The following is a 27857-nucleotide window of genomic DNA, read 5'->3' on the forward strand; positions in this document are numbered from 1 at the left end:
GTGTAAATGTTTTACATTAATTTCATAATTAGACCCTGCATTTAGCGAAAACATTTTGTTTTGAAAGTGTGTTCTTTTTGTCGCACTGTTACTGCGTAACACTTCTCAACATTCTGTAAGTTAAATTATTTTAAAATAACTATGGTGAATTCATGTTTATTTTTTTACTTTGAAAATTGTAGTACTCAGGTGGTATTTAATGGGAAAGGATCCTTTGGGTATAAATCATAATGTATTTTAAGGAATGCATCTATAATATTGATAACTTTAGCCTTAAAAAAAAAGGTCTATTATTCCTTCCTCTGCATCCCATGGTATATTAGCAAAGTAGTTTACAGCCCTGTACAGCCTTACAAAGTTGTTTTACAATTTTTAATGGAAAGCCCTTAACAACAACAAAAAAAATTGTATCATTTTACCAATATCCACGAATTACTGATCACAGTTTGTAAATAATTTGTTTAATATCAGAAGGCCAAAGAAAGTCTTAAAATTTTAGCTATTGACTCTATGGTGACTTCACAATAAGATTTCTGTGCAAAAAGGTAAGGTGATAATTGATCTAATAGACTTTTTTTTTTTTTTTTTTTGCTGTCCATGAGAATTAGACTTCATATTAGCTTCAATTAAAAAGCTCATTCCATTTTATTAAAATGTTTGTAATTGCAATTTTGTGTTTAATGTTTACTTTGTCTTTCCTTTCTTTAGCATTTTAGGTGACTGTTCAGCAGTTTGATATATGGCCATTGTCGGCCTTAAACTGCACTAGTAACAAGCATGGTATTTATCTTGTATTGAAAATAAAACAAACTTTTGATAAGACTTTGCAGTTTGTCTTTTTTGTTTAATTTGTTATTTGGTAACCATTGTGTATGGTTTTAAGTAGTTAATGTTTATTGGCAATATGCAGTATAGCAGAAATCGGACTGTTGTCTGTATTCTATCTTTAAGCCAGATAGTGGTGGTTTTCTTGTGTATTGACATTTTGATGCCTTTAAAGCGACTGATAATTGGGCTAAAATTAGGATTAAGAGGCCTGACAGATTTCCAGGCTGTTACGTGGTTTTTAAATGGAAGATTCAGAAAGCATTTGTCTAGTTTTAGAGGATTATTAACCTCACTAGACTTAAGTAAAAATGTTTGTAGCAAAAATATTTTACTGGTTAGCTTGGAAACATTATGGGGTACTTTTGAAACAGTAACAGACTTCAGTTTCAGTGATTTCAGTAGATATTTCTGTGCCAGGTATTAATATCAGGCCTCAGATTTCTTAACCTGCAAGCTTCAGAGTATTAAAGGTAACAGTTCTAAACAAGTGAATATGAACATGAGAAATAATACTACCATCACTGGGATCTCTTTCCATGCCTCCACTAAAATTGTGGTTCAGGTTTTTGTTAGATTTCCTGTTACTGTTTGTTACATGTTTCCATTGATCAATCCCTATTTGTGCTGAATTAGTTGAGACTCTCGTCCCTACCCTGTGAGGTCATTTAACTTTTAAGAGAAGATCATTAGGAATATTTTTTGGCCAGATGCCACACTACATATGACTCAGTTCAAGACCTGATTTAGTGAAAGAGAGAAGCTTTTTTTTACAAAAGATTTGTGGACAGATTTTTCCCAGTCTTCCTAGTTTTGTTTCAGAGCCATTACCATGAAACAATAATTATTAGAAATGATTTCCAATGCTGTTGTTGGTCTTTTTCTCCCATTTATAGTTCATTAACAGTTCTTGGATTTTCGTGTGGTACATTAGTTCTGATAAACTATTGTCAGTTCCAGATAAATGATATATACTTTACCTTTCAAAAATCTATATTCATTTTATAGAAAAACTTTAAAAAATGAAATTTACTACTTTAATGTTATACTGAGATCTGTAGGAAAAAAATGACTTGGTGAATGGGAAAGGGAAGTACCTTTTAGGCAGAGACTTGCAAAAAGGGCTTTTGGCAAGAGGAGCTTGCTAGTAGGAACTGAAAGAATGCCAGTTTGGCTGAAGCAGGGAGTGAAGAACATAGCCTATGTGTGGAGCTCAAGCAGTTGGCAAGGCTAGGCTCTCCGGAGCTTGTAGGTCACATTAAAGATTGTCCTAAGAATCATGTGGAATCATTGAATTGTGTGAAGTGTCATAATCAGCATTTCAAAAAGCTTCTTGGCTGCAGATTAAATTGATAAAAGAATAGATAAAAGAGAAACACCTCTTCCTGTCAGGAGAGAAGATAAGGGTAGATAAAAATAGAAGTTTGTGGGCTGTAGGTGTGTGGTAGAAATTTTAAGATGTCATATTTAGTGACTTATGTTTTCTTTGAAATAGAAATTGAGGGCATTGTGGTGTGGCCATGGCTTAGTTTAGAAGTAACAGTGTTTATCTGTGAGATTGTCAGGATTTGCTATCTAAGATAAGGCTCCCATTTTTATGGTGGCAGTCCATCTAGTAACACATTCATCCCCTGGGAGAGGGTAGATGGATCAAGCTATGGGACGGAGAAGGCAGTAATTGTCTTCATCAGTTTTCACTTTAACGGTTGTCAACCCAGCTGAAGAACACAATCACCGATGCTGTCCTGTTGTTTTTTAGGGGATTGCTATTAACATTTTATTTTTTGAGACAGTCTCGCTCTCTTACCCAAGCTGGAGTGCAGTGGCGCATTCTTGGCTCACTGCAACCTGTGCCTTCCAGGTTCAAGTGATTCTTGAGCCTCAGCATCCCGAGTAGCTGAGACTATAGGTGTGAGCCATCACGCCCCGCCAATTTTTTTTTTTTTTTTTTTTTTTTTTTTTTTTGTAGTTTTAGTAGAGACGGTTTTTCACCACATTGGCCAAGCTGGTCTTGAACTTCTGGGCTCAGGTGATGAGTCTGGCTTTGCCTCCCAACGTGCTAGGATTACAGGCGTGAGCCACTGTGCCTGGTCAACCATCAACATTTTTAAAAAATTGTTTTTGTACCTATTGCTTCATTAGTTTCTTAATTATCCTATAAGACAATTAGTATTCTTTTTTTGTTTTTCTTTTTTTGAGACAAGATCTTGCTGTCACTCAGGCTGCAGCGCAGTGGTGTGATCATGGCTCACTGCAGCCTACCCCGGGCTCCTGAGTAGCTGGGATCACAGGTGCATGCCACCATGCCTGGCTAACTTTTTTATATTTTTGGTAGGCATGGGGTTTTGCCATATTGTCCAGGCTGGTCTCAAACTCTTGGGGTCAAAAGCAATCTTCCTGCCTTGGCCTCCCAAAGTGTTGGGATTATAGGCGTGAGCCACCAACCTGGCCAGTGTTCTGCTTTTAAAAGGGATGTAATGGGCTCTGAAAGGTTATGACTAGCAGAATATAGTGAGTAGAGGTTAGAATGATTTTACAATTCTAAATTTTCAGTTATTTACTGAATGTCATGATACTGAGCCACCACCACTGTAAGATTTTAAGCTTTACTGATACCCAAACTAACCATTTAGGAACATACTACTTTAAAATTTTCATTTGCACAAATGTTGAGTACCTACTCTACAAGATACTGTGTTAGATACTTTTGAGTAAGATAGGCCATAGCATTTTAGGGTGGTATCTTGTCTCATGTAAATACAGGTTCTAGCTACACAATTACTATAGCTGTCAGATATGAACTAGGTGGGTCTAACATGCAGAAAATGTAGGCACTGAGTCTAGAAATTTGACCCCTCCCCATTACAGTATAGAAACCAGTCCCGTGTACCACTTCAGCTCTTTATTCCCCCTGAAATAGGTTATCATTTTACATCATGACCTCTTCAACTTTGCTCAAGTAAGGGGAAAAAATCATCTTAACACAAAATGCAAGAATCTTACCTAGGCATCTAACCTAAGAATACCGTCAGAAGTTATTTGTAGAACGTGAAAACTGGAGCTAACAGTTATTAAAGGTAGGCCGGGCGCAGTGGCTCACACCTGTAATCCCAGCAGCACTCTGGGAGGCCTAGGCAGGCGGATCATGAGGTCAGGACATCGAGACCATGCTGGCTAACACGGTGAAACCCCGTCTCTACTAAAAATATAAAAAATTAGCCAGGCGTGGTGGCAGGCGCCTGTAGTCCCAGCTACTTGGGAGGCTGAGGCAGGAGAATGGCGTGAACCCGGGAGGCGGAGCTTGCAGTGAGCAGAGATCGCGCCACTGCACTCCAGCTTGGGCGACAGAGCGAGACTCCATCTCAAAAAAAAAAAAATAGTTATTAAAGGATTTTAGTGATGGCTGCCTTTTCACAATAGTATATCTTAGGTTATGTATTATAAACACTTTTCTGATGAAGTTATTTTTATACAACTTAGAAATTGATCAAGGATACTGGCAGCCCATTCTACTCCAAGTGTGTAAACTTGAGCCTTTTATATTTCACACTAAACACATGCTGTGTATGCTTGTGCACAGTGAGAGACTGCCTACTTCTATAGCAGTCCATTTTATGTTTTCCTTGACTTACTAAATCATCTAACTATGAATGAACACTAAAAGACGTATGGCCCACCTCCTCTTATCTCTATTATGTGTACCTGGGCAGTAAGTTATCTAGAGTAATTTATCTTCTGACAGTTGTTTCTTCTGCTTACACACGCAGACAGAATGTGCCCTCTAATTAGATTTGGCCGATACTAGTTATTTGATTGGTTAATAGGAAAGGTAAAAACGGAGTCAAATTTATGTTTATTCTTTTTAGTTTCCTTTGCTGTTTCTCTCCCCTAACCTTTTAATTTTTGAGGGCACTTCCAGGGGCCTAGTCTCTACACTTGGTGCTCTTATCCAGACTCATGGCTGTAGGATTTACATGCTGTCAGTTTCGAAATTTATATTTCCAATTCAGATGGGCTAATATTTCAGCCCCTCCTCTCCCCTATCTGCCTGTTCACAGTCTTACCCAACAGCGAATATAAATACTATCATTTCAGTTGTGTAGGCCCAAAACAGATCACTCTTGACTCCTCACACCCTACATCTACAGGGAAAGTACTTTGTCTCTACCACCAGAAAATACCTGGGATCTCTTACTAATGCTGGGGTTGCTCTCTGCGTTTGCCACTGCACAGTCTGTTGTCAGTATAGCTGTCAGTCTATATTGTTTCTTAAAAAATCCTGCAGTGCCTCCCCATTTCTTAAGAGACAGGATCTCTGTCACCCAGGTTTGAGTGCAGTGGTGTGACCGTAGCTCACTGCAACCTTGAACTCCTGGATTCAAACGATCCTCACACCTCAACCTCCCAGAGCACTAGGATTACAGGTTTGAGCCACCTCACCCAGCCCGCTCTTCATTTCTATCAGAGTAAAGCTGCAGTCCTGGCAGTCCTGACAAAAGTCTCTCCATGATTTGCTCCCCCATTCCCCCCACCTTTTTTTTTTTTTTTTTTGATATAAGAGTCTCACTCTCACTTTGGTTGGAGTGTAGTAGCATGAGCTCAGCTCACTGCAACCTCCACCTCCTGATCTCAAGCAATTCTCCCACCCCAGCCTCCTGAGTAGCTGGAGGTGCGCACCACCACACCTGGCTAATTTTTGTCAGTTTTGTAGAGATGGGCTTTTTGCCATCTTGCCAAGGCTGGACTCAAATTCCTGGACTCAAGCTCCTCCTGCCTCAGCCCCCCAAAGTGCTGGGATTACTGGCATGAACTGCTGCGCCCAACCAATTTGGCTTCTCTTACCTCTGACCAGATCTGCCAATACCTTTCCCCATGCTCACTCCATTCTAGCCACTCTGGCCTTGTTTTTCAAACAGGCTAGGTATCATCATGTGTCTGAGCCGTTGTGTGGGCCATTTCCCCTGCCTGGAATGCTGGAGATAGCTGCCTGAGAAGAATCTCAGTGAGGTTTGTTTTTACCATTCTATTGAATGGAAACTGCTACCTCCCTTAATTGCTTTATTCTTTACTCTTCCCATGCATTTATGACCTAGCACTATGTATTTTGCTTGTTCGTTCAAATACAAAGTCCCATGAAAGCAAGGATCTTATTGTAGTTTCTGTTAAATCCCAAGTGTCTACATCAGCTTGTGGCAAGCAAATGTTAATATTTGAATGAAGGATCTTGAATTGTAGTTCTGCCTCACTGTCTTGTTAGCAACTATTCTAAGAGCTGCGTCAGCATGTTTAAAATTGTAAAGCATATAGAAGTTGACATTCTAACAATTTTTAAGCATACAATTCAGTGGCATTAAATACATTCACAGTGTTTTGCAACCATCACCACTACCCATTTCCAGAACTTTTCCATCATCCCAAACAAACTCCCCTTTCCCACCCTAGCCCCAGTCCCTGATCATCTCTGTTGTACTTCTGTCTCTGAATTTGCCTATTCTGGGTACATCATATAAACAGAGTCATACAATATTTGTGTTTTGGCTCTGGTTTATTTCACTTAGTATGTTTTTTGTTTTTTGAGACGGAGTCTCGCAGTGTCGCCCAGGCTGGAGTGCAGTGGTGCAATCTCGGCTCACTGCAAGCTCCGCCTCCCAGATTCATGCCATTCTCCTGCCTCAGCCTCCCGAGTAGCTGGGACTACAGGTGCCCGCCACCACACCAGGCTAATTTTTTATATTTTTAGTAGAGATGGGGTTTCACCGTGTTAGCCAGGATGGTCTCGATGTCCTGACCTCATGATCCGCCCGCCTCGGCCTCCCAAAGTGCTGGGATTACAGGTGTGAGCCACTGCGCCCGGCTATTTCACTTGGTATGTTTTTAAGATTCATCCATGTTGTAGCATGTGTCAATATGTGGCTGAATATCATCACATTTTATGTACATATATGCCACGTTTATCCATCTGTCAGTGGACAGCTTGTTTCTACCTTTTGAATATTGTGAATAATGCTACTATGAACATAGGTGTACAACTATCTGTAAGTCCCTGTTTTCAGTTCTGGGTATATAGGAGTGAAATTGCTGGGTAATGGTAATTCTATGTTTAACTTTTTGGGGAATCATGAAACTTTCCCACAGCTACTATACCATTTTACGTTCTCACCAGCAGTGCATGAAGATTGTAGTTTCTGTACATCCTCAACAATACTTATGCTTTTCTTTTTATCTGATAGTAGTCATCCTAATGGGGACAAGTGGTTATTTCATTGTTAATGGCAATTTTTAAAGCAGCTCATTTTTATGGAGACTTTACAAAGTACTTAACTTGCCGGGCATAGTGGCTCATGTCTGTAATCCCAGCACTTTGGGAGGCCAAGGCGGGTGGATCGCTTGAGCTCAGGAGTTCTAGCCTGGGTAGTATGGTGAAACCCCATCTCTACAAAAATACAAAAATTAGCTGGGTGTGGTGGCACAGGCTTGTGGTCCCAGCTACTCAGGAGAATGATGTGGGAGTCTTCGCCTGAGCGTGGTAGGTCGAGGCTGCAGCAAGTGAAGATTGTCCCACTGCACCCCAGGTTGTGCGACAGACACTCAGTGAGACCCTGTCTCAAAAAGAAAAACCAAAGTAAACTTAGTTTTCATTGAGCCAATTCTCTTTTGCACTCAAATGTTTCATTGGTTTACATAATACTGAGATGAAATCACAAGCAAAATTACCATTGACATAGTTTAGAAGTAAACAGCTGACTCTAAACATTACTAGTAGCATGAGTTCTTGGATATGATGTATTTTGTGTGACTAAGTCAGTTTTATAGAGAGAATGTATAGTTAGGTTATGTGGGGCCAACTGAGGGCTTTTAGAATATTGACATTTTCTTAAATGCTCTAAGTTTGCTCCTGAAAGTATGGTCTACAGGGTATCAACATTGGCATCACCTGGTCTGGGAACTGGTCACAAGTGCAGAATGTACCATGCGAAATCAAAATGTACATTTGAGCAAGATCCCCAGTGATTTGTATGCACATTAAAGATTGACAAATTGTGCCTTTAAACTACTTTTAATGGCTACCTGGTGTTTCAACTTGTAACATAATTTTAACCAGTTCTTGCCACTGGGTGTTCAGGCTATTTCACTAGGTTTTTGAGTATTATAAAGGATGCTGCAATGAATTTCCTTATAGGTAAATCTTAGTGCAAATATCTGTGTTCCAGTAATGAATTTCTTGGAGTGCTTGATTCAGAGTACGAATATTTGAGTTTTTGACACATTAAATTGTCCCGATTTACTTTTACCCCAGCTGTATGTGAAAATGTGTATTTCTCCACATTCTTTTCAGTAATTAGTGCTTTAAAAAATCTATTTTAGTGGTGGAAATGGGTATCTTATTTTTAACTATTTCGTGATTGTTAGAGTGGCTTAAATATATTTAAATGTTAGTTGTGTGCTTCCATCTAGAGATAGGCGTACATAAGAAATGAATCGGTAAATCATGATTTGGTATTTCCATTTTAATAATTGAGGAAACAGTTCAGTAATACAACCAGTAAAGGGCAGACCCAGGAACTAAAGATCTGATTTAGGAACCAAGAAAGATCTGAAAGATCCTTTTCTAATCTATCAAACCAGAATTAACCTAATATATTCTATTATGGTGGAGTTAGCTAATCAAATCAAACCCTTTTTATTTCCATTCTTATACTGAAAATGTTTCTAAGTTTACTTAGTGCACACAATGAGAGTCATTTAAAAGGAAGTTATTTAGTATTTAGATTGTTACCTTAGAGAATCCTTAGATAATACTTTTATTTTTATGTAGGGTCTCACTCTGTCACCCAGGCTGGCGTGCAGTGGCATGATCATGGTTCATCATAGCCTCAACCTCCTGGGCTCAAGCCTCCCGCATAGCGGGGACTACAGATGTGCACCACCACACCCAGCTGATTTTTGTATTTTTTGTAGAGGCGGATTTTGCCATGTTGCCCAGGCTGGTCTCGGATCCTGGGCTCAAGTGATCCACCCTCCTCGGCCTCCCAAAAGTGCTGGGATTGCAGGCGTGAGCCACTGCACCTGGCCTGAAAATACATTTACGTTTTTTTGTGTTTTTTTTTTTAAGGAAATTTATAGTATCCTAACATTCTGAGTAGAATTCTCATGGTAGGTGTAAGAAAGTGGTCTTAATTTTACTTAGCTATGTAATGCTGCTTTTTGTTTTTGTTTTTAGCCCTAGGTGAAAGCCTATTATAGGCTATATATATATAATATATATAATATATATTACATATTATATATATTTTATATATTACATATATAATATAATATATATATTATATAATATATATTATATTATATATTATATTATATATATTATATTATATATATTATATACATATAGCATTTGAATGTCTATGTATGTGGTATTCAGGAAGGAGATACAAAGACAGTGAATATTACTTCTGTTTTTTTAGGAGCCAGGAAATAAAATAATTTCCATTCAGTGAGTAACTCAAAGTGATTGCAATGTGCAAAATACCTTGAGCATACAAAGAAAAAACAATTGGCTGTCCAGAAGAAAGGAACTAAAGAGACTAATATGTGCTTTTCCATATGTTATTTCATGTAAGTGTTAAAAACAGTCCTATTGGGATTCCTTGTTTACAGGTGAGGTAAGGTATTTTGTAAGATTCAGTAGCAGAGCAGTGATCCACGTTAGGAGTCAGAAAAGCCAACCCAGAGAATGTGACGGTAGAACTGACTCTTAGAGGTCATTATTTGAAGATATGAGGTGATATGTATATTTTGAAAGAATCTACAGATACATTAATAGACTTAAAAATTTAGCAAGATCAATGAATACAAAGTCAATTTAGAAGCCAGATATAATGTAGCTAGTTTTAAATTTAATAAAAGGTGTGCAAAGTTCTCTTTGTAGAAAGTTTTAAACCTTTACTGAAAGACATTAAGATAGACCCAAATCAATGGACATCTGTTTGCTCCTGAAAGTGTGTTCTACAGACTGGCATCGTTGACATCAATACTCCTGTTGTTGGGTAGGAGGAATCAGTATCATTAAATATGACAGCTCCTCCCAAATCTATAGCATCAATGCAAATCAGAATAATATCCCAAGAAGTTTGTTTTTGTTACTGAATATGACTATCTGGTTCTAAATTTTATATGGAACCTCAAAAACAAATGATAACCAAGAGGGAGGTGGAGTGAGACTTGCCTTGCCAGATACTAAGCCGTATTGTAAGTAAGATAATACAGACTTGATGCAGGAATAGACCATAGAACAATATACAGAGACTAGAAACCACATATGAAAACTAGATTTATGATAGAATGGGAATCTCATACATAAATATCAATTCTAGGTGGATTAAATGTGGACTTAATGTAAGAGGCAAAGCCAGACTCTTAAGAATAAACTATAGGAAATAATTGTATGACCTTGGATTAGAGAAGGAGTTCTTAAGACATAAAAGGACAAATTATAAAGGGAAAGATTGATAAATTTGAATAAAATTAAGAACTCCTGATTATTAAAAGAGTGAAACGAAAAGTCCCAGACTAGGAGAAGATATTGGAACACAGATAATTGAGAAAGGACTTTTATCAAGAATAGATAATAAACCATACATATATGAGAACAATAGAAACCCAATAGAAAAATGGTCAACTCGGGCCGCCGCCGCTGCCGCTGAATCATTTGAGCTGCAGCGGGCGGTTTCGACTCTTGGCCAGGAGCCACTTGTGCGGCTGCCCAGAGAACCAGAGGTCCTCGATCCCGTGTCGTCTTCCTCTTCGCCCCCAGGAGGAGCGAGAGGGAGCCGCGGTTGATGTGAGAAATAGACTTCCGAGAAATGGCCTCTAAATCCTGGCTGAATTTTTTAGCCTTCTTCTGTGGATCGGCAATAGGATTTTTTTTTTTTAATGTTCTCAGCTATTTAGTATTTTGGGAGAATAGGGTGACACCCAGCCTAATACTCTTCATAATGATCCTCATGCGAGGCATTCAGATGATAATGGCACAATCATCTAGAAGGACAAATGAACTTCAATGCTGATTCTAGCCAACATAAAGATGAGAACACCGACATCGCTGAAAACCTCTATCAGAAAGTTAAAATTCTTTGCTGGGTTATGACAAGCCCTTAAAACCTAGAGAAAAAGGCCAAACTTATCAAAGTTACACGGGCCCAGCATTGTCACAAAGTGTTATGAGTTCAGAAGAAAATAAAGACTTCCCTACTGTGGGATTGAAAACCAAAGAAGGCAGAGATCAGCTATACTGGAAAACAAAGCTTTTCAGTATGTTCATGAGCATTATTTAGAAGATGCTGATTGGCTTTTGAAAGCAGATGATGACACATATGTCATACTAGACAATTTGAGATGGCTTCTTTCAAAATATTACCCTGAAGAACCCATTTACTTTGGGAGAAAATTAAAACCCTATATGTAAAGCAGGGCTACATTGAGTGGAGGAGCAGAATATGTGCTAAGCAAAGAAACCTTGAAGAGATTTGTTGATGCATTTGAAACAGACAAGTGTACATTTAGTTCCTCCATTGAAGACAGCACTGGGGAGATGCATGGAAATTATAAATGTGGAAGCAGGAGATTCCAGAGATACCACTGGAAAAGAGACTTTTCATCCCTTTATGCCAGAACATTTAATTAAAGGTTATCTACCCAGAACCTTTTGGCACTGGAATTACAACTGTTTTCCTCCTGTAGAGGGTCCTGGTTCTTGTTCTGATCTTGCAGTTTCTTTTCACTATGTTGATTCTACAACTATGCCTGAGTTAGGATACCTCATTTCTCATCGTCGTCTATATGATTATTTGTACAGATATCAACCTGCCTTACCTGAAAATATACTAAAGGAAATTAGTCAAGCAAACAAAAATGAAGGTACAAAAGTGAGGTTAGGAAACCCTTGAATGAAAGTAAATGATGAACAAAGGTAAAATGTCTAGCATTGCACTGAAGAAGGACTTCTGCATTTCTAACATAGAACACTGGAATCCCAATGAGGAATTCTAAGTGAACATTCCATGTAGAAATCTTTCACATGAATGATTATAAACTGAAGCTTTAAATGAGCTGTGAAGTCTGTTAAAATGCGTTTTCGTACAGTAATATATAAATATATCTGTATATATGAAGAACTTGTGTTTTTAAAATGGTGACCAGGTAGAGGAACTAGAAAAGAGATTTTGTTGCCTATTTTTGACCATCTGTATTATTGTCACTGAGAAACTAAAACAATTAAATTTGCTAAAACTACAGTGCACCATGTTAGTAATAAACAGATCTGCCCCAAAGAAAATTAAAAAAAAAAAGGGCAACAGACATGAACTGACATTTCACAGAAGTTTATAAATATATGAAATAAAATTTAATTTTATTCTGGAAAGTGCATATTAAAATCACAGGTGCCATTTTTTACCTACAATATTGGCAAAAAAAAAAAGGTTCAAAATGTAATTTGAGTATTGGCTAGTATACGGTGCAAGTGAAAATACTGCTGGAAGGGGTATAAATTCATACGACAATTTTGGAATCTAGTTTAACATTACTTGGTAAAGTAAATGTGCATATATCCCCAGGAGAAACTCATATCTTTACACTAGGAGACATTTACAAGAATGTTTATAGCAACATCATTTGTAATAGAAAACTGGAAACATCTCAAATAGCCACCAATAGAATAGATAAATAGTAGGACATTCATGCAATAAAATAGTATGGAGCCTGCAAATTTAAGAACTAGTTACATGAACTTAAAAAGATCTTAACATTGGCAGGGTGTGATGGATCACAAGGTCAGGAGTTCAAGACCATCCTGGCCAAGATGATGAAACCTCGTCTCTACTAAAAATACAAAAATTAGCCGGGCATGGTGGCAGACGCCCATAATCCCAGCTACTCGGGAGGCTGAGGCAGAGAATTGCTTGAACCCAGGAGGCGGAGGTTGCAGTGAGCCGAGCTCACACCACTGCACCCCAGCCTGGGCAACAGAGCGAAACTCCATCTCAAAAAAAAAATAAAAATAAAAAACTTAACATCTTTACTGGAATAAGCAAGTCACAGACGAATTCACACAGTATTCCATTTATATTAGAGATTCTAACGTTTAGAGACATTAGAAAAGCAACGTAAGAAATCATTAATAAAATTCAGCATAGTTTTCTAGGGGCAAGAAAGTAGAGGGATGTAATCAAGGAGGAAGTCTCACAGGGCATCTAATGTGCCATAACCAACCAGAATTGCTGGCATCCAAGCGTTTTTACTTTTTGGACGGTATATATTTTAATACACAAATATGATGTATTTTATAATCAATAATAGAAATATGCTTACTATTGTATAAGTCTAGCTGAATTCTAGATCGTTTAAGTGACCATCATACCTAGAAGGTGATAGTAATAAATATTTAAAATAATACTTAGGTGTTTTTCCAAAAACATGTCAAATACTACTTTAAAATTTTCTATTTATATTATCTGAAATTTTGTTTTAGTACATTTTACTTGAAATGGGAGATAATAGTCCAATGAGGGCATGGAAGTAACAAATAGTTAATGTTATAAAGAGTCTTCTGCTCTATCAGAGAATCTCAACATGAAAAAGAGGAACATGTAGGTTGAAAAAGCATATTTTGAAACTATTATTGCTTTGATATATTTTCTTTCAAATAATATCAAAGGAGATTGTAAGGCTTAACACCACTTTCTCTCCAGATAGCCATAAAATTAGTCTTCATACAGCACTAGGTGGGGGAAGCCAAGGGCCTGGTCACCAGTGTACCAAGTACTGGACTGGGGGCTGGGAGGACTTCAGTTACCAATTATGGTATCTCTAGGTCCACAAAAAGGTAAACAGTTTGAAACATTGAGTTGCAGTTGATGCCACACAAAAATTTCTCTATTTGTTGTCTTGGTTGGGACACAGTGATTAGTACAAGTAATGTACCCGAATGGGGACTTAACAGTCATTCTCCCTTATGAAGCAGACTGCTGTAGAATTTCACGCAACTTGGGGCCACTCTGGTGAGCTTGTATATCTTCCTGACACGTTTGCACCTGGTGGTAATCTACCTGTGCCAAACCATTTCTGCCCTTATGGTGGTGTGGTATCTCATTTTTTTCAAATACTTTTCAGAGTCCTAACAGCTCTCAGGTCTCAGAATGATGACCTCAATTGGAGCCTGCTTCCTGGAGAAATTGGCCAAGGTAGAGATTACGAGAACCAGAGTCATTCCAGGACAGATTAAACCTTAGCATTGTTGAAAGCAACTACCATTACATGACAGCTTGCCAAGATGGGTTGGGGAAGCCAGGATTTTGGTGATGAATAGTGTCTTCCAACATTTGAGAAACCTTAAGTACTATTGGGTTCTGTGTATTCATTCATTCAGAATTACTGAGTTGCCCATTAGATGTCAGGCACTGTGCTAGGGTCAAACTAAAAACTCCACCTCAAGATTAGCTAATATTTGCATGAAGCAGTGGATATTTTAATCTTTTTAGAGATAGGTCTTACTATGTTGCCCAGGCTTGAACTCCTAGGATCAAGTGATCCTCCTGCCTCAGACTCCTGAGTAGCTGGGACCACAGGTGCGTGCCACTGTACCCAGCAATTTTGCTCAATCTGTAGGGCTCCCAATCTGCTATGTCTGAGATCTTGTTGAATCTTATAGAGATAACTTAGAAAAGACGTAGCTCAGGAATTTCATTTTTTGGGCTTTCACATATATGCACTTTTCAGGGTTAGCCAAGAAGAGGTGGTGCTGCAGTATTCAGGATGTCTTATGTCTTGGAAGAAGAGTTTATGTGAGGTCATTATGGGATCTAAATCAGATAAGCTATAGTTAGTATCTCTCTTCAGGTAGGATTCATTTAACAAATATTCTGGTCGCATATCCAGGTGCCAAAATGAATATAGCCATGAATGTAACATAACATCCCTCACCTCTTGAAGATTATTTGTAGTGAGGAAAGGCAGACGATGATCAAATATATCCGTTTGTGTTAAAAATTATTAACCAGTATAAAGCAAGGTATTACTATATATGTTTGTCAAGGAAGATCCTTATGAAGTGTGGTTTGAACAGAGCTGAAAATATAGAGAGGGAGTGATAGTCATGTGGCTATCAGGGAGAAAACCATTCTTTTTTTTTTTTTAAGATGGAGTTTCGCTCTTGTTGCCCAGGCTGGAGTGCAATGGCGCGACCTCGGCTTACTGCAGCCTCCACCTCCCGGGTTCAAGCGATTCTCCTGCCTCAGCCTCCTGAGTAGCTAGGATTACAGATGCCCACCACCATGCCGGCTAATTTTTTTGTATTTTTAGTAGAGATGGAGTTTCATCATGTTGGCCAGGCTTGTCTCGAACTCTTGACCTCAGGTGATCCACCAACCTCGGCCTTCCAAAGTGCTGGGATTACAGGTGTGAGCCATGATGCCCAGCCAGAGAAAACATTCTCGCAGAAGTAATAGTGCAAGTGCCCTAATTGAGGCAGCAAAAGGCTGGTAGAATGAGGGAAGAGAAGAATGGTCAGAAATGGGTTCAAGAAGATATTTGGGGACATGATTTTATAGGGCTTTATTGGGAATGGTAAAGATTTCAGGTTTTTTCTTGGTATGACAAAATTTGGAAGCATATGAGCAGATAAGATATAATCCTACGTTTTATCACTGGTTACTATTTGAAAAATAAGCTGTTAGGGAACAATTCCAGAAGCAGGTGGACCAATTGGAATTAAAGCAAAGGCTTTAATATGGGTAAGAGAAAAAAGTATAGTTTCTTAGATTAGGGTAATAGCAGTGGAAACAAAGATTCCGAGTTTATTTTTAAGGTAAAGCTAACTTCGTCTGTTGCTGTATAGGTGAATATGAGGAAAAAAAGAACATCTCCAAAGTTTTTGACCTAAGAAAATGAAGAAGGAAAAAATAAGTCATCTAATAATGAAAGACTGGGGAGTGGGGTGGAAACTTTTGAGGGGGTAGGTATCAAAAATTTCATGCTGGATATGTTGAGTTTGAGAAAACAGACCACCAAGTGGACACACCAAGTAGTGATTTGAATATACATATTGGGAATTCAAGGTCAGTGTCAGGGCTAGAGATAGAATTGTGGGAAGTATAGGGCCGGGCGTGGTGGCCCAAGCCTGTAATCCAGCACTTTGGGAGGCCGAGGCAAGCGGATCATGAGGTCAGGAGATCGAGACCATCCTGGCTAACATGGTGAAACCCTGTCTCTACTAAAAATACGAAAGAATTAGCTGGGCATGGTGGTAGGCACCTGTAATCCCAGCTACTCGGGAGGCTGAGGCAGGAGAATGGCGTGAACCCAGGAGGTGGAGGTTGCAGTGAGCCGAGATCGTGCCACTGCACTCCAGCCTGGGAGACAGAGTGAGACTCCATCTCAAAAAAAAAAAGTGTGGGAAGTATGGGTATATAAATAGTATTTAAAGCAGTGGGACCGGATGAGCTCACTGAGAGCAGTGGTGTGAGCTCGGCTCACTGCAACCTCCGCCTCCTGGGTTCAAGCAATTCTCTGCCTCAGCCTCCCGAGTAGCTGGGATTATGGGCGCCTGCCACCATGCCCGGCTAATTTTTGTATTTTTAGTAGAGACGAGGTTTCATCATCTTGGCCAGGATGGTCTTGAACTCCTGACCTTGTGATCCATCACACCCTGCCAATGTTAAGTTCATGTAACTAGTTCAGCAGGCTGAACCCCGGGGTTCTCCTATATTTAAGATAGACAAAATTAGAGTGACTCAATAAGACTGAGGGGACAACCTGTGAGGTAAGAGAGCTGAGAGAGGAGAAAAAAAAATTAAATTTGCATGGGGGGCCTTGAAGCAAAGTTTCATAAAAGAGGGAGAAACATTAAGTGTCTGGCATACTACTGAAGGATTGACTAAGATGAAGACTGAATTGACCATTTCATTTGACAATTAAGTTCAGTAGTGGCTGAGAGTATGGTTTGAATGGAGTGGTGAGGACAAAAGGGTGATTTGAGTGAACTGAGGAGGGAATAAGAGGGGAGATAGTGAAAACAGTTTTTTTGTTTGTTTGTGGAGATTGGGTCTTGCCCTGTCACCCAGGCTGGAGTGTAGTGATGTGATTATGGCTCATTGCAGCCTCAACCTCCTGGGCTCAAGCAGTCCTCCCACCTCAGCCTCCCAAGTGGCTGGGACTAAAAGCATTCACCACCAAGCCTGACAATTTTTTAAAACTTTTTGTAGAGATGAGGTCCTTACTATGTTGCCCAGGCTGGTCTTGAACTCCTGGACTCAAAAGTTATCCTCCTGCCTTGGCCTCCCAAAGTGTGAGGATTACAGGCGTGAGCCACTGTGCCCATCCCAGAAACAGTCTTTAGAAGAGTACTGTAGTATGTCAGCAAGGCGATGGAACAGGAAGCCCAAGACCCTTCTTCTGTCATGGATAAATGAATTTAACAATGGTAGACCAAATCCCTCTGTGAGAAATCCAGAAACCGGTTACAGGTTGCTTTACCACAAGTGAGACTAAAATCAACGGCATCAAAGCCAGGTAGGAAAATTCAACTACCTGTCGCTTGCCAGAGCCTCCCAGACCCCAACCCCTGCACAGCGTGGAGCAATTGGGAGGAAATCTTCAAACTTCTATCTGCAGAGGAAAAGGACTAGAACATATATCCAACATTCTAAGTTTTAGGGACCTGCCTGAGGGACCGCTTTCTGTATTTTTGCCTGAATCTGAGCACAGCAAGGGGGCACCAGCTGTAAGCTCTGGGAACACACTGCTCCGGAGTCTGCAGTACCACAGACAGACACTAGGTGAAGCTCCAGTACCATGACTTGCTATAGCACCCAAGACGCCACAGTATTGCAGGGGAACTTCTGATTAGAAACCCTGCAAACCTCTTCAAGTAGAATTCACACACAAGCCTAAAGAGGATGCATTCCCAGAAAAGGCGTAAGAAGCCTCCAGAATCTCTAGCCAGGCTGAATGGAGAAAGTCTTTGATATAGAAAACAAGATCAGAAAATCTGGGTGAGATGGCTGATTCTTCAATACTAAAATCCCAACAAAAATTAATGAGACATAACAAAGAAATGGAAACATGGCACATTTAAGAAACCAATTAAATTTCCAGAAACCAACTTGAAATAAATGGAGGTAAATGAGGTGCCAGAGAATTAACAAATACCATTATAAGAATGCTTAATTAAAATAGAGCATAGATAGCTAAACAAAACCAAGAAAATCATGCATAAACAGATTGAGAATATCATCAAAGAGAAACTGTAAAGAAGTACCAAACAAATTCTGCAACTGAAGAATACAATAACTGAATTGAAAAAAAAAATCTCTAGAGGGATTGAACAGACTTGGAAAGGCCGAAGAAATAGTGAACTCAAAGACAGGACTTTCAAAATTGCTGAGGCACAGGAGAATGAAAAAATATAAAGAGCCTAAGGGGCTTATGGGACACCATCAAATAGAACAACATTATGGGAGTTTCAGAAGAAAAATAGAGAAAAAGGCACAGACCTATTAGAAGAAATAACAGCAAAAAATTCCCTAGATATGAGAGAAATTGACATATAAAAGAAACTAAGAAAATGCCAGCAAAGATAAATCTCCAAGACACATTATAATAAACTATCAAAAACAGAATCATGAAAGCAGCAAGAGAAAAGCACTCATCATGTACAAGAGGGCTCCTAATCAATTATTAGCATGTTTCTCAGCAGAAACCTTGCAGACTAGAAGGGAATGGGATGATACATTCAAAGTATAGAAGTTCCTGATAAGGTGAATGCATAGAAATATATACAGTCCTATAATATTGTAATGTAGGTGTGTAAATTACATTTAATTCTAGCATTGAATTTATTTATTATTTTTAAAGTTGGGGTCTAGCTTTGTTGCCCAAGCTGGTCTTGAACTTTTGGGCTCAAGTAATCCTCCTGCCTTACCCTCTGAGTAGTTGGGGCTACAGGTGTGCACCACCATGCCCAGGTACCAGTTTTGAATACAAAAAACAAAAGTGTAAAAAGTAATTATATATCTGAGTAATGGATACTCATTATAAAAAGAGAAAATTGTGTTATTAATTACAAAGTGGAGGGGGGCAGAGATGTAAAGGAGTAGAGTTTTTATACATGAATGAAGTTGTTAGCTGTATCAAATAGGATGTTACAATGTTTAGGTGTTTTATGTAATTGCAGTGGTAACCACAGAGAAAATACCTACAAAATATACACAAAGGGAAATGAGAAGGGAATCAAAGCATGTCACTACAAAAAAAAAAAAGAAAAAAAACACACAACAAAACAAAAAAGAAAGCAATGGAAGAAAGTAGGGACAAAAAAGCTACGTGACATACAGAAAACAACAAAATGGCAATAGTGAGTTCTTTCCTATCAGCAATTACTTTAAAGGTAGATGTGATGAACACTAATTAAAAGACAGATTGGCTGAGTGGATTTTAAAAAAAAAAACAAGATCCAACTGTATGCTTTTTACAAAAGACTTACCTTAGACTTAGGGACACACAAAGTCTAAACGTGAAGGGATGGAAAACAGTTCCATGTAAATGGGAAGCTAAAAGAGAGCGGGGGTGGCCATATGTAATATTAGACAAGATAGTCTAGATAGCCTTTAAGTAGAAACTCAGGAGAACAAAAAAGGATGTTATGTAATGATAAGGGGTCCATTCATCAGGAACATATAACAACTATAAATATATGCACATCTAATGTTAGAACTCCCAAATAGGTGAAGCATTGACAGGACTGAAAGAAGAAATTAACAGCAACACAATAATAGCAGGAGACATAATACTCCTCTTTCATTTATGGCCAGAACAACCATACAGAAGATCGACAAGGAAACAGAAGACATGAACAACAGTATAGATCAGTTGGCTGTAACTGATGTCCACTCAACAACAGCAGAATACACATTCTTAAGTACTCGTGGAGGCTTCTCCAAGATAGACCACGTTAGGCCATAAAACAAATCTTAACAAATTTAAGGAGATTGAAATAATACAAAGTATCTTCTCCAATCACAATGAAATAAAACAAGAAATCAATAGCAGAAGGAAAGTCCACGACTTTGTGGAAACTAAGCAGTGCCCTCTTAATGAATGGGTCAGAGAAGAAAACACCAGTGAATTTAAAAACTGTCTGGAAACAAATGAAAACAAAAAGGCAACATATCACACTTATGGAATGCAGTGGAAGTAGAAGTGAGAGAGAGGTCTATAGCAGTACCCTGATACTGAAAACAGACAAAAACACAAGAAAACTATGGACCAACATTTTGGATTAATACAGTAGCAACAAAATAGGTAGATAAGGAATTTACCTCAATATAATAAAGGTCCCCTGGGCATGGTGGCACATGCCTGTATTCCTGGCTGCTCGGGAGGCTGAGGCAGGCAGGAGGATCACTTGAGGCCAGAAGTTCTGGGCTGTAGTGCGCTATGCTGATCAGGTGTCTGTACTAAGTTGGGCATCAGTGTGGTGACCTTCCAGAGCAGAGGATGACCAGGTTGCCTAAGGAGGGGTGAACTGGCCCAGGTCGGAAAAGGAGCAGGTCAAAACTCCTGTGCTGATCAGTAGTGGAATCACGCCTGTGAATAGCCACTGTACTCCAGCCTGGGCAACATAGCGAGACCCTCTCTCTTTATATATATGTATATTTAGGTCATATATGACACTCAGTGGAGAAAGATTGAAAGATTTTTCTCTAAGATTAGGAATAAAGCAAGATTGTCCACTCTTACCACTAATACCACTAATATTTAATGTGGGAAGTCTGGCAAGAGCTATTAAGCAAGAAAAAGAAATATAAAACATCCAAATTGGAAAAGAGGTAAAATTACCTCTATTTGCTGACAGTATGCTCTCATATTTAGAAAATTCTAAAGACACCACAAAATTACAACTAATAATTTCAGCAAAATTGCAAGACACAAAGTCAACACATAAAAGTCATTTGAGTTTTTATGCACTAACAGTGACCAATCAGAAAAGGAAATTAAAAATACATACCATATACTATAACATGAAAAAGGATAAAATACTTAGGACATGAAAGACTTGTACACTGAAAACTACAAAACATTGTAAAGAAATCAAAGAAGATACAGATAAATGGATTAAGAGCCCATGCTCATGACTTGGAAGACTTAATATTGTTAAAATATCCATACTACCTAAAGCAATCTACAGATTCAATGTGATATCTATCAACATCCCAATGCATTTTTTACAGAAAATAGAAAAAGTTCTAAATTGTATGTGGATCCTCAAGGGACCTCAAATAGGCAAAACAATCTTGAAAAAGGACTGAGTGGAAGGCCTACACTTAAATGATTTCAAAACATACCACAAAAACTGCAATTAAGATGATGGGATGACGTCATAAAGATAGCTATATAAAACAATGGAACCAATTAGCCCAGAGATAAGTTTTTGTACATATGGCCACATGAACTTTGACACTGTATCTAGACCACACTTTTCCACAATAGGGAAAGGAGTATCTCCACTAAATGGCATTGGGGAAACTGGATGCAAAAGCATGATGTTGGATCCTTACCCTATACCACATACAAAAATTTAAAAGGATGGATCGAAGACTGAACTCTAAGACTTACAACTATAAAACTCCTAGAAACTAAAAAACTAGAAAATTATGCGAGGAAGCCTTCAGGATATTGGATTTGGCAAGTATTTATTGAATATAACACCAAAAACAGGCAACAAAAGCAGTAATTGATAAATTGAACTACATCAAACTTAAATGCTTTAGCATATTAAAGGAAACAGTGAAAGGCAACCTGTGGAATGGGAGAAAATAATTGCAAATCATGTACCCGATAAAGGGTTAGTATCCAGAATATATAAAGAACTTACAACTCAGCGACAAAATAATAATAATAATAATAAAGCTAAAACTGGATAAAGGACCTGAACAGACATTTCTCCAGAGGTGATATGCAAATAGCCAATAAATGCACAGAATGATGCTCAATATCACAAATCATTAAAGAAATGGAAATCAAAACCACAATGAGGTATTACCTCATACATATCATTATGGCCACTATCAAAAGAACAGGAATAATATATGTTGGAGAGGATGTGGAGAAGTTGTAACCCTTGTGCATTGATGGTGGTAATGTACAGCCACTGTGGGAAACTGTATGGAGGTTCCTCAAAGAATTAGATAAACCGTATGATCTAGCAATTCCACCTCTGGGTATACATGCAAAATAATTGAAAGCAAGGTCTCTAAATGATACTTGCACACCCATGTTTATTGTGGCATTATTCACAATAGCCAAGAGGTGGAAGCAACACAAATATCCACCTCTAGTTTTTAAAAATTGAGAAGAGAAATGGGAAAGTAACTAGAAGGGAATGTTATTATTAAGCAATGGATGTTTGGGATTTACACAAGCCAAGTGTCATCATGATTCAGAACACTCAAGCCACATTTGAAAGGCCACCTTCCACTTCTTGCCTTTCTTTATGTAAAGTTGAAGCCTCAAGAAGTACACATTTTTATAAAATATTCACCCTCCAATGAGCTACTTCTTGTGGGGAGTAGTGGGAGTGTAAGAAAGGTACAGAACAGTGAATACATTGAGGCCTCCACAGTCTTCAGTGGAAAACAGAATTCCACATTTCTCTAACATCATAAGTCTATGTCCCCGTATGGGACTGGGAGGGCATCATGGACTTTTAGCACAACTTGGTTATATTTACTTACAGGGAGCCTCTGTTTCTAAGAAGGCAAAAACTTTGCAGGGACACAAGTGATCTCACAATAATTCAAACACCTTCCAAATTGCAGTCACACACTATGGAGAAGTTCAGTTGCCTCCATATATGAAAATTCTTCTCATATATATTTATTAAGGATCTTTTGTGGGTTAGTAGATGCAATAGAAACCCATTCCTTTTAGAGCAATCATGTAGACAATTCTAATCTCATAACTCTACTGCAAATGTGGAGAATTGTTGACACCATGAACTTGATGACATCTTAGATCCAAAGTTTCATCTTCTTTTAGAAATGAACCAGAGCAACAAGAAACAGGTAAAACACACCATATATTAGTTTCCTAGTGCTGTCATAACAAAGTACCACAAAACAATAGATACTCATTGTCTCTTCAGTTCTGGGACCTAGAAGTTCAAAATCAAGGTGTAAGCAGGGCTATGCTTCCTTTTGAAACTGCAGAGATGTCCTTCCTTGCCTCTTCCCAGCTTTTGGTGGTTTACTGGCAATTTTTGGTGTGCCTTGGTTTGCAGTTGCATAACTCCAGTCTCTGCCTTAGTCATAACATGGCATTCTCCATGTGTGTCTCTGACCTCCCGTGCCTGTCTTCTTATAAGGATACCATTAAGATTGGATCAGGAGCCTACTCTACTCCAATATGACCTCATATTAACCAATTACATCTGCAATGACCCTAATTCCAGATGAGGTCACATTCTGAAGTACTAAGACTTAAGACTTCAACATATCTTTTACTTACATGAGGACACGATTCAACCCATAACACCAAGCACAACTGGGTACCAGATGAAGATCCTCAAATGTAAAAATAGTTAAGTAGTGTTGACAACAGGTGGTGTGAATGGACTGTTGGCATAGTGGGCTGGGGAGGGATTGTAGCAGCTCCTATAAAGAACCAATGAGGATATATGATCTGAGGTATTGCCATTGCCCTGGTACATAAGGATCCTAGAGAAAAAAATGTGAAAAAGAGCAGTCAAACATGGCATCAGATGAAGAAAATTAACCAGAAAAACATGGTACAGAGAAGATGGGAAGTACCAAGTGCCAGTATCACCCATTGACCCAGAAAAACGGAGCCCCTGCTCTGGGTTCCACACTTCAGAGGGACCCATATATCACAAGCACAGATATTTATTAAAGAACACATAGGCAGCTCTGTCACTTTTGGATTTGATGCTCGGAGTCAGCATAGCACAACTAATAGTTCTAAACTTTTTGTGAACAACGCCATTCAGTCCCCAGAGAAATGCTTCTCCAAGTCCTTTGCCCAGTATCTTTAAAACAATGGGTAACTCTGCCCAACTATTATTCAGGTTTATGGGTTGACTGCTACTGGCAGTCAACCTTAGCGAGGATTGGAGTGTCAGAAGTTTCAGGAAGCAGAAATGACAACCTGTCATATTTTTCCTCAACATAAATGCAAAAGATTTTTGTATAATGCAGTATTATTTTTCACTAAGTGCCCTACTGATTTTATTGCTTCTCTTTGTGTTCAAAGTGTAAACATTTGATACCCCTTTGTGGAAATTTGGTACACTTTGAATAAAATGTTTCTTTTGTAATCATTTAGATCATTTCCGTGAATGGAACAGAAATTATGTGAAAACGGTATAACATTTGTTGTGATATATTGTGATTGTGCTAAGATGAGGCAAAAAAATAACAATAAATATAATTTATGAAATACATGTGTTTATTTTTTATGCAAACATTGCTTATCCATGAATAGAACACCTAGACATGTGCAGTAGTAATTAAATTTAGTTCTGTTTTTTATTGACTGCATTTCAATCATATAAAAACCATCTCTCTGCATATTTTAATCTCATAAAGGTATATTGGTCCAATTAAGAGAGCAGGATGTTTATTTAATAGCTCCAAAGCTTGATTTATAACCTTTACATTTAGACATGTGGCTGGGGGTTCCATTTTTACTCTTGCCCCAGGCCCTGCAAATGTAAAGAGTGGGGCTGCCAAACATTTTTACTATGAATTGAAATTGGTAGACAATAAGGCACTTATTGCTGTTGTAAAAGAACACAATGCAAAAATACAACATAGATGGTCCGATAATTGAAGGAGATGAAATAAGAAATGACCGGCTGAGGGAGGAAATAAAAGAAAAAAGGAAACCATCATAGAAATGAAAATAATTTTTTTTTTTTTTTTTTTGAGACGGAGTCTCACTCTGTCACCCAGGCTGGAGTGCAGTGGAGCCATCTCGGGTCACTGCACCTCCGCCTCCTGGGTTCAAGTGATTCTCCTGCCTCAGACTCCCAAGTGGCTGGAACTGCAGGTGTGTGCCACCACGCCTGGCTAATTTTTTTTTTTCTATTTTTAGTAGAGATAGGGTTTTGCCATTTTAGCCTGGGTGGTCTCAAACTCCTGGCCTCAAGTGATCTGCCCATCTCAGCCTCCCAAAATGCTTACTTAGATTACAGGTGTGAACGACCATGCCTGGCCTAAAATCAATATTGAAAGAACAAGTGAGTCAATTTTTTGTTTTTGAGGTGGAGAGTCTTACTACATTCCCCAGGCTGGTTTCCATTTTCTGGCCTCAGGTAATCCTCCTGCCTTAGCGTCCTAAATCCCTTTTTAAAAGGCAATAGTTCTTAAACCTTTTTTAAAAAGTAAGCTGAGCACCACTGAGTTACAGAAATACAAGAAGGAAGGCAAAGGAAATCTAACAGTCACAATTAAAATTCTTAGTAGAAAACCCAAATGTAATTTTGCAAACTGAAGGCTCAAATGTGTACATTGAAAAGGCGCACTGTAATAGGAAATATTGACCCAGAATGGTTGCCACAAAGAGAGCTCTGTTTCAAGCAATTGTAAAATAGATGGTTTAGGCTTCCTCTCTCACAGAAGACAACCAGAAAAGCTGGAGAAAATATATCTTTCTGAAGCCTCAGAAAGCAAGTAATGCATGAAGAATTGTGGGGTTAGTGTCTAGGAAAGGAGAGAAGCCCAAAGATAAGAGTCTGGTATTTGAGGCCACCTCTTCCTGCCAATTCTGAAGGAGGCCAAGAGGTCTAGAAGCTCAGTAGGGGTTTCAACAGATGCACGGTGCTGAAGGAACAAAATTGAAGATGAAGGCTGCTAAGAGAAGGTGTACACCTCAAGTTTTCATTTGGAACCCCAAAAGACTCATTTAGCTTCAGATTGTCTCAATCCCTGTTGGTTTATGGGAATTAAGAGGAACTGCTAGTGACATTGGTCTACCTGCTACCAAAAGCAAAAGTAAGTTATCTGGAGAAGATTAACATCATGCAGAGTTTCAAACTACCTACAGTTCTTCAAATGCTATTCTGACACTCAATAAAAAATTATTGGATTTACCAGAAGACAAAACATGGATAAAAGCCAAGAGAAACAATGAACAATGGAAACAGGTCGATGAGGGATCTAATGCTGTAAGCCAAGGATCAGCAGACTGTGGCCCATAAGCCAAATCCAGCCCACTGCTAGTTGTTGTAAATAAAGGTTTATTCTCTATGAGTGTTTTTGTACTCTGACAGCAGAGTAACCTAAAATATTTACCACCACAAAGCCTAAAACATTTACCATCTGGCCCTTTAAAAAAAGGTTGTTGATCCCCTGATTTAAGCATTTCCTGCAATAAGATAACAAAAGAATAGCAAATTTTTTAAAAATTGAAGAAAGACAGTCATAGAGATAACAGCAGAAATTAGTGAAGTGGTAAACCGAGATTCAACATAGTGAACCATTGGTATACTTATCCTGCCACAGATTTTCAAAAGAGTTTGATCATAGATGAATCTGTCACATTTTTAAAAATCTATGTATGTCAATAGAATGAATAAGAATGTTTATATTTGTACATTCATATTCAGAGCATTAGGCACGATAGCTAAAAGGTGGAAGCAACCCAAGCGTCCATCCAGGGATGAAGGGCTCACAAAATGTGGTAAAGCATCTACATACAAATGGAATACTATCCAGCCTTAAAAAGGAAGGAAAATCTGACATGTGTTACAACATGGAAGAATCTTGAGGACATTCTGCTTAGTGAAATGTCAATCTCAAAAAGACAAATAACTATGATTCCATTTATATGAGGTGAGGTACCTAGAGTAGTCGAAATCATAGGAAGTAGAATGGTGGGGATGGGGAGGGAAGAATTGAAAGTTACTGTTTAATGGGTAGAGTTTCAGTTTTACAAAATAAAAAGAGTTCTGGAGATGGATGGTGGTGATGGATGCACAACATTATGAATGTATTTAATGCCACGGTATTGTACACTTACAATTTGTTAAGATGGTAAATTTTATGTTTTGTATATTTTACCACAATAAAAAAGGAAAAAAAGAAAAGAAAAAAAACCATTTACTCTTTAGCTATTACCCACCTATCCTCTAACACTCTTCCCACCCAGACCTAGACAACCACTAATCTACCTTCTGTCTCTATAATAATTTCCCTATTTTGCACATTTTACAAGAATGGAATCATACAATATGTGGTCTCTTGTGACTGGCTTCTTTCACTTAGCATACTTTTTTCAAGGTTTATACTTGTGGTAGCCTGTATCAGTACTTGTACTGATGAGGACATATATCAGAATTTGGTAATTTTGGTGGGGGTTTTTTGGGGGGTTTTTGTTGTTGTTGTTGTTGTTTGTTTTTGTTTTTGACACAGGGCCTCACTCTGTCGTCCAGGCTGGAGTGCAGTGGTACAATCTTGGTTCACTGCAACCTCCACTTCCCAGCTCAAGTGATCCCCCAGCCTCAGCCTCAAGTAACTGGGACCACAGGCATGAGGCACTACGACCGGCTCATTTTTGTATTTTTTTGTGCAGATGGGGTTTCACCATGTTGCCCAGGCAGGTCTCAAACTCCTGGGCTCAAGTGATTCACCCACCTTGACCTCCGAAAGTGCTAGGATTACACGCATGAATCACTGCACCCAGCCCTGTACGTTGCTTTTTAATGTTTAAATATATCTTGCAAACATACTATATCTGTATATAATTAACTTCCTTAATCTTGTTTACGACTACATATTATCTCATTGTGTATATGTGTGACATAATTTATATAATCAGTTTCCTCTTCAGTGCATGTAGGTTTTTTCCAATGTTTTGCAATAATAAATAATGCCGAAGCGAGACCTTATGCATGTCATTTTACACATGTGAAACTAGTGGACAAAATCCCAGAAATGAATTGGCTGAGTAAATTTGTAGTT

The 27857-nt window shown here is 38.5% G+C and overlaps 1 pseudogene; it reads left to right on the forward strand.

Moving 5' to 3' along the window:
- The first annotated feature begins 9302 nt into the window (after positions 1–9302).
- LOC100970262 (glycoprotein-N-acetylgalactosamine 3-beta-galactosyltransferase 1-like) lies at positions 9303–27718 on the forward strand (annotated as a pseudogene).
- Positions 27719–27857: the final 139 nt, after the last annotated feature.

Source organism: Pan paniscus, chromosome 10, assembly GCF_029289425.2.
Source record: "Pan paniscus chromosome 10, NHGRI_mPanPan1-v2.0_pri, whole genome shotgun sequence".
NCBI lineage: Eukaryota > Metazoa > Chordata > Mammalia > Primates > Hominidae > Pan > Pan paniscus.